The sequence below is a fragment of the Tupaia chinensis genome, unplaced genomic scaffold (assembly GCF_000334495.1).
Source record: "Tupaia chinensis unplaced genomic scaffold, TupChi_1.0 Scaffold000410_1, whole genome shotgun sequence".
Classification (NCBI taxonomy): Eukaryota; Metazoa; Chordata; class Mammalia; order Scandentia; family Tupaiidae; genus Tupaia; species Tupaia belangeri.
In genome coordinates, this window is record NW_006159915.1 from 2,693,427 (window position 1) to 2,701,394 (window position 7,968).

Here is a 7,968-nt window from a genome sequence, read left to right on the forward strand (position 1 = left end):
CTCCTTTCTCTTCAAAGAACAAAGAGAATGAGAGAGGATACACCCACTTTAAGATAGTGAGACTCAAGAGAAACTATTTCCCATCCTCTCCCTCTAAAGGAATTAAAGCAGAGACCCTCTCCTCTTTAAAGCCAAACCCCAAAAACTCCTAATGTGGATTCTAACACTCCCTTTCACAGAAGAACAGAGAAACTGGCAAGGATCTAACCTATACTATAAGTAATAGCTATAGACATCTACTTAAATTAAAAAAAAAAATAGGAAAAAAGGAAGAAATACCATACTTCGCTAGATGCCTAAAATTCAAAGCAGGATCCAAAGAAAACCTGGAAGTTTCTTTCTCGTTGGAACATAGTAACTCATCATCAACAATGAATAAGACATCAGAAATCACAGAAGTAACAAAAATGAATCTTGAATATTCACTGAAACTAAGCTCAGTGAGCTGCAAGAGGAAACAGACCACCAGGAGATAAGGAAATCATTTCATGATTTCGAGGAAGAATTCTATAAAGAGATAGTCAACCTTAAAAAGAATGAAACAGAATTTCTGGAGATGAAGACCACAATGCAGGAAATTAAATGTCTCACTACAGTATTAACAGCAGGTTAGATGATGTAGAAAACAGAATCTCTGACCTGAAAAACAAAGCTTGGGAGTTTGTCAAAACAACCAAAAAGAAAGAAAAATAACCAAGAAATATGAGCACAACATACAGGGAATGCTAGACACCATTAAGCATTCAAATATCCAAATAACAGGTATAACAGAAGGTAATCTGATAAAGGCATTGAAAAACTATTCCATGAAATGCATGCTGAAAACATTCCAAACTTAGAAAAACATATTGACATTCAAATTCAGGAAATACAAAGAATGCCAAATAGAACCAATATAAAAAGATCCTCCCCATGGCACATCATAACAAGACCTGTAAAAAATCAAAGACAATATTCTAAAAATAGCAAAAGAGAAACATCAAGTTACTTATAAAGATTATTCTATTAAGCTAACATCGTACTTCTTAACTAAAACAATGCAAGCAAGGAAAGAATGGGAAGAAATATTCAAAATGTTAAAAGAAAAACAATTTCAACCAGGAATACCACACCCAGTAAGCTTATCCTTCAAAGGGGAAGAATAAATAAAAACATTCTCAGATAAACAAAAACCAAAACTATTAACCAAGAAATGACATAATGGCTACATTGCTAGACTTCCACGTAGTTGACCACACTTCAAGTCCTGGACCCAGCAGCTTAAAACTCACACAGGGCGCTGTATGCATGCCCAAAATATCAAGAGGAAAATAGAGGAGAAGGGATTATGGCATGACCATCTCCCCAGGGGGTGATTTCTTGCTTTCTGTTTCTGTCAACCATACGTGCCCTATAGCAAAAAAATCTCTCATAAAAGAAAGAAAAGATATTCGATGCAAATAGAAACCAAAAAAAGGCTGGAGTCAGCACAAAACATAGACTTCAAGACAAAAACTGTAAGAAGGAACAAAAAGAACACTATGTAGGACACTAAATAGGAAAATCCACCAAGAAGATATAACACTTATAAATATCTATATACCTAACACTAGAGCATTCAAATATGTGAAAGACTGATAGATCTAAAGGAAGAGATAGACTGCAACACACTAATCAATACTCCACTGTCTCCTCTGGACAGATCATCTAGACAAAAAAATAGACTCAGGACTAAATGACACCACAAACCATATGGACTTGATAGACATTTCATTTCACTCTACAACCACAAAATACATTTTTCTCATCTCAACAACCACAAAACACACATTTTTCTCATCTCCACATGGAACAGTTTTCAAAGATCGATCACATTATAGGGCACAAAACAAATCATTACAAATTCAAAAGTATGGAAACTATACCCAATATCTTATCTGACCACAATGGAATTAAACTTCAAATCAACTGAGGAGGAGAGGGAAAGGGAGAGGTGGAAGGGCAGGAGAGAGAGGGAGGGGGAATGGAAAGGGGGAGGGTGGGGGAGGGTTAAGAAGGGAAGGGAGAGTGAGGAGAGGCAGAAGGGAACAGAGGGAGAAGGGGAGGGGGTGAGGGGGGGGGTTAAAGACTCTGCCATTGGAGCTGGAATTAGTGCTTTCAGGGACTAAACTAATAAAAATTCTCTCCTAAAAAATCACCCTCCAGACACCATCCACAAGTGGTAGGGCCCCCCACCCCCTGTATCCTTCTTTCTATCTCTCTCTTTTTCTTCTTCTTCTTCTTCTTCCTTTTTATAATTTTTTAAGGTAAGGTATTTTCTTGGCTCTCAGATCCTCCATTCTCTTGCTAATTATCACCTTTCCCCACTCCCATCTAAGACATGCAAAGACTCCACCATTGGAGCTGGAGTGCTTTTCAGTTTTTTTAATTAACAAACAAATAAATAAATTTCGTTAGTTCTTTTTTTTGTATTTTTTTCTTTCTCTGTTTCTTTCCCTTTTTCTTTTATCTTCACCAATTTGCTACTCCTCCTCCATGCACTGTCTAGACAGATCTGAGTTAACTGAAACCAAATATCTGAATATTATTAGGATCAAATTATTCCTCAATTCCCACTGACTCTGCTGCACAGAGGAAAATGGAACAGCAGTGAGTGTGTAGATCATCTGCTCCTGCATGCCTCTGAATGGCTGAATAGAACTCAAGATATTAGGAAGAAATGTAGAACCCACCAGATGGCCAGAAATCACTGCAGAGGCACAAGAAATATGAGAAACCAAAAGAATAAATCTTCATCCACAGACAGTACAATGGAATTCGCAGAAATGTCTGATAAAGAATTTAGAATATTCATAGTGACAAAGCTAATGGAGATGCAAGAGGACAGAGACAATGAACTCCAGAACATGCAGGAGGAAAAAGCCAATGAGTTCCAGGAGGTGAGGAAATTCTTGTGTGATCTGAAAGAGGAAATACTCAACATAAAAATGAATTAAATGGAACTGTTAGAGATGAAGGTTATACTACAGGAAATAAAAATCTCCCCTGAAAGTATTAAAAGCAGGCTAGTTCATACAAAAGATCAAATCTCAGATGTAGTAGACAGGATTGCTGGACTAGAAAAATCCACCACAAAGACTGAGAAAATAGCCAAATAATAAAAAGAAGAAGAAGAAGAAAGAAAGAAAGAAGGAAAAAGGAAGAATATACGAGAAATATTAGGTATCATTAAACATCCAAACATCCAGATAATCAGTATCCCAGATGGTAAAGAGACCAATAAGGCACTGATAATCTATTCCAGGAAATCCTAGAAGAAAACTTTCCAAACCTAGAGAGGGATTCAAAGATCCAGTCCCAAGAAATACAAAGGACCCCAAATAGAATCAACCCAAGATCTTCTCCAAGACAAATTATTGCCAGATTGACCAAATTCACAAAGATAAGATACTAAGATTGGCAACACAGAAATGTCAAGTAACCTACAAAGGATACTCCAACAGGCTAATAGTGAACCTCTCACCAGAAACAATGCAGCAAGGAAAGAATGAGAAAATATATTCAAAGTGTTGAGTGAAAAACAATTTCAATCAAGAATACTATACCTGGCAAGATTATCCTTCATATGGGAAGAAAACACAAGAACATTCTCAGATAAACAAAACCTGAAAGAATTTACCCCCATTTTATTTATTCGCTAAAGAACTTAATCTGAATACTTCCAATAGCAAGCGCAGCCCACAAGCCTGACCCTAGGCATAAACCTCAGTGAGTAGAATGAAGATACAACAAAGTAGCAACCAGCTGGGACTATATAGTTTACTGCAGCCCTCAAATATGCATTTTTTTTTAATTTCATGAAAAATAGTTTTCATGATTTTTTTCTCCTAAAGTTTTTAAATTAATTAACTTACATCAATCCCCTAGTGATCGTCACAGCATACACAAAATGGTTATCCATCCAGCATATACTGTATAGTGTCTTAATCGTGCATGTTACCAATAATTTTCCATTTCCAGACCTATGTTTGACCCTCTGCCCTTTCCCACCCTCTTCTTACACTGTCTCTGGTGTCTACAGTTTTCTTCCATTCCTTTTCCCTCCACATTTTATTGATCATACAATTTCTTAAATAATCTAACTACTTTCAATAGCAAGTTCAGCTGGTAATTTCAAGAAAAGCAGTTTTGAATTGGTAAGGAAATTTTCTTAAAATTTAAAGCCTGGAAACAGGTTAGTATCCTGTTCAAGTAGTAGGTACATGAAACTATTGACAGCTCAAGACAGGACACAAACTCTTAAAACCGGACAACAAAGCCTAGAAGAAAAGCAGCAATATTTTAGTCAAAAGTCACAGAACGCTATTTCACCAGTTTAGTCTCATGTACTTAACTGGTCTGGTGCTGGTAAATTCTTTCAGGTTTTATCTGAGAATGTTCTTGTCTTTTCTTCCCATATGAAGGACAACCTTGCTGGGTACAGTATTCTTGGTTGTAATTGCTTTTCCCTTAATACTTTGAATATATTTTCCCATTCTTTCCTTGCTTGAATTGTTTATAATGAGAGGTCTGCTGTTAGTTTGATGGGATATCCTTTGTAGGTAACTTGCCATTTCTCTCCTGCCAATCTTAGTATCTTGTCTTTGTCTGTGCTTTTGATCAGTCTGGCTATAATGTGTCTTGGAGAAGATCTCCTTGGGTTGATTCTATTTGGGGTCCTTCGTATTTCTTGGTATTAGATCTTTGAGTGCCTCTCTAGGTTTGGAAAGTTTTCTTGCAAGATTTCATGGAATAGATTATCAATGCCCTTATGAGTCTCTTCACCTTCTGGGATGCCAGTTATCCAGGTGTTTGGACCTTTGATGGTATCTAGTATTTCTCATATATTATTCTCAAATTTTGGGGCAATTTTCTCAGTCTTCGTGGTGTATTTTTCTAGGCCACCAATTTTTTCTTCTACATCTGAGATTCTATTTTCTGTATGATCTAGTGTGCTTTTAATATTTCAAGAGAGATTTTGACTTCCTGTATTATAGTCCTTATCTCTAACAATTCCATTTGATTCTTTTGTAAAGTGTGTAATTTCTCTTTCAGATCTTACAAGAATTTCCTCACCTCCCAGCACTCATCAACTCCTTTCTCCTTTCTCTTCTGCAGTTCATTGTCTCTCTTCTCTTCCACCTCTGTTAGCTTCGCCATTATGAATGTTCTAAATTCTTTATCAGACATATTGATGATTTCCATTGAACTATCTGTGGATGAAGAGGAGCCATTCTTTTCCCTTGGGGGAGAGGTATTTTCCTGCTTTTCCATATTTCCTGTGGTCCTGTGGTGATTTCTAGTCATCTGATGGAAAACTGTGTTTCTTCTCAAACTTGAAGTTCAATTGGAGCATCCAGGAGTGTGCATACAAGGAAACAGAGAGAGAGAGAAACAACAGCAACAAAAACAACCCCCAAAAAAGAGAAAAAGACCAAAAAAAAAAAGAAAAAGAAAAAAAAAACTAAAAAGATTTTGTTTTTTATTTTTTAAAGCAAAAATTAGAAAACCACGCGGCATGCAATCACTAATTCTAGGTAGCCATGAAGGGGTCTTCTGTGGCCTGTGCCCTTGCCTGTCCTGGTTTGGGATGGGGAGAGGGGATTATTAACAAGATAAAGGGAAAGGAGGGGCTGAGAGCCCAGAAACTGCTTAACTTTAAAATGCTGGCAGTATGGAATTCTAAAAAGCATTTAAAAAGATAAGAAGAGCAAGAGACAGAGACAGAGGTAGAGAGAGACAGAGAAAAGAGGGTGCAAAGTCTTCTTCCTACTATGCCAGTTTGAGGGCTGGAGGCTGAATTATCAGTGGAAAATCTTCATTTCTCCTACTCTCCTGAAATCACTAGTTCTCAGTAGCCATGAAGGGGTCTTCTGTCAATTATTTTTATTTTTTTTAAGGTAAAGTATTCTCTGGGCTCTCAAGCCCTTCCTTCATTGTGCTAATTTGTGCCTTTCCCCATCCCATTTAGGAAAAGCACAAATCCGGGCCCACCTAGAGATGGCTACTAAACTTAAGCTGTGAAATACTGCTTTCGCACAGCCCATTTTCTTTTTTTGCTTTTTAAAATTAAAATCTAAAGTTTTTTATTATCTTTTTTTGTTTGCTTCTTGTTTTTATTTTATTTTTCTTCTTTCCTCTTCTGTAATTTTTTTTTTCTTTTTTCTTTATCTTTACTCCTTGGATGCTCGGCCCCTATGCACTGTCTAGACAGGTCCAAGTGAAGAGGATCCAAACATCTAAATACAATTAGGGTCAGAAAATTCCTCAATTCCCACTGAATCTGATACAAAAGAGTGAAAAACAGAACAGAAGAGAAATTGCAGATCACCTCCTCCTGCACACCTCTGAATGCTCAGGTTGAACTTCAAGAATTAGAAAGAAAAGCACCAAACATCAGATGACCAGAAATCATTGCAGGGTCACAAGAAATATGGGATAGTAAGAAAATATCTCTCCTCCAAGGGAAAAGAATAACTCCTCTTCAACCTCAGACAGTATAATGAAACTCACAGAAATGTCAGATAAAGAATTTAACATATTCATAATGACAAGGCTAACAGAGATAGAAGAGAAGAGAGAAAAAACTACAGTAAATGCAGGAGAAAGGGGCTGATGAGTTCCAGAAGGTGAGGAAATTCTTACAAGATCTGTAAGAGGAATTACACACCATGAAGAAGAATCACATGGACATCTTAGAGATGAAGTCTGTAATTACAGGAAGTCAAAATCACCTTTGAAAGTATTAAAAGCAGACTAGATAATACAGAATATCAAATCTCAGATGTAAAAGATAGAGTCACTAGCCTAGAAAAACCCAACACAAAGACTGAGAAAACTGTCCCAAAAAATATACGAGAAATACTAGATACCATCAAATGTCCAAACATCCAGATAATTGGTATCCCAGAAGGCGAAGAGGGTCATAAGGGCATTGACAATCTATTCCATGAAATCCTGCAAAAAAACTTTTTAAACCTATAGGGGCATTCAAAGATCCAGTCCCAAGAAATACAAAGGACCTCAAATAGAATCAACCCAAGAAGATCTTCTTCAAGACACGTTATAGCTAGATTGACCAAAACCACAGACAAAGACCTACTAATGTTGGCAAGACAGAAACGTCAAGTTACTTTCAAAGGATATCTCATCAGGCTAACAATGGACCTCTTACTGGAAACAATGTGAGCAAGGAAAGAATGGGAAAATATATTCAAAGTCTTAAGGGAAAAGCAGTTTCAACCAAGAATACTGTACCCAGCAAGATTATCCTTCCCATGGGAAGAAAAGACATTCTCAGATAAACAAAACCTGAAAGAATTTACCAACACCAGACCAGATCTCCAAGAAGTTCTGAAGGGAGTGCTATACCAGGAAAATTAAATACAGACACAAAGAAATAAGATTCAAAAACTAAAAAAAAATGGCCAACTTAATTATAACAAGTCTAGAGTTGAATATCATATGCCAGAATTTAATCGGGAAGATCAGATCACAACAGAAAATAAAGTACATGAGACTGACCTGGTAAATAGAATTTTATGACTTTTGACTAAAACATTGCTGATTTTCTTCTAGGCTTTGCGTTTTCTGGTTTTAAGAATTTTTGTCCTGTTTTGAGCTGTCAATAGATTCATGTACCTACTATTTGAACAGAATCCTAACTTGTTTCTTGGCTTTAAGTGTTAAGCAAAGTTTCTCAGAATTTCTTTGATTTATTAAAGCTAAAACTGCTTCTCTTGACATTAAAAAATATATTTAAAAATACCTATTTAATGACTGCAGTAAGCTATATAACATCAGCTAGGTGCTACTTTATAGTAGATTCATTCTACTCAGGAGTTTCATGCCTAAACATGTATTCACAGATATGTATATATCAGCTGAACTTGCTATTGAAAGTAGTTAGATTATTTAAGAAATTTTATGAATTAATAAAATGTGAGTTAA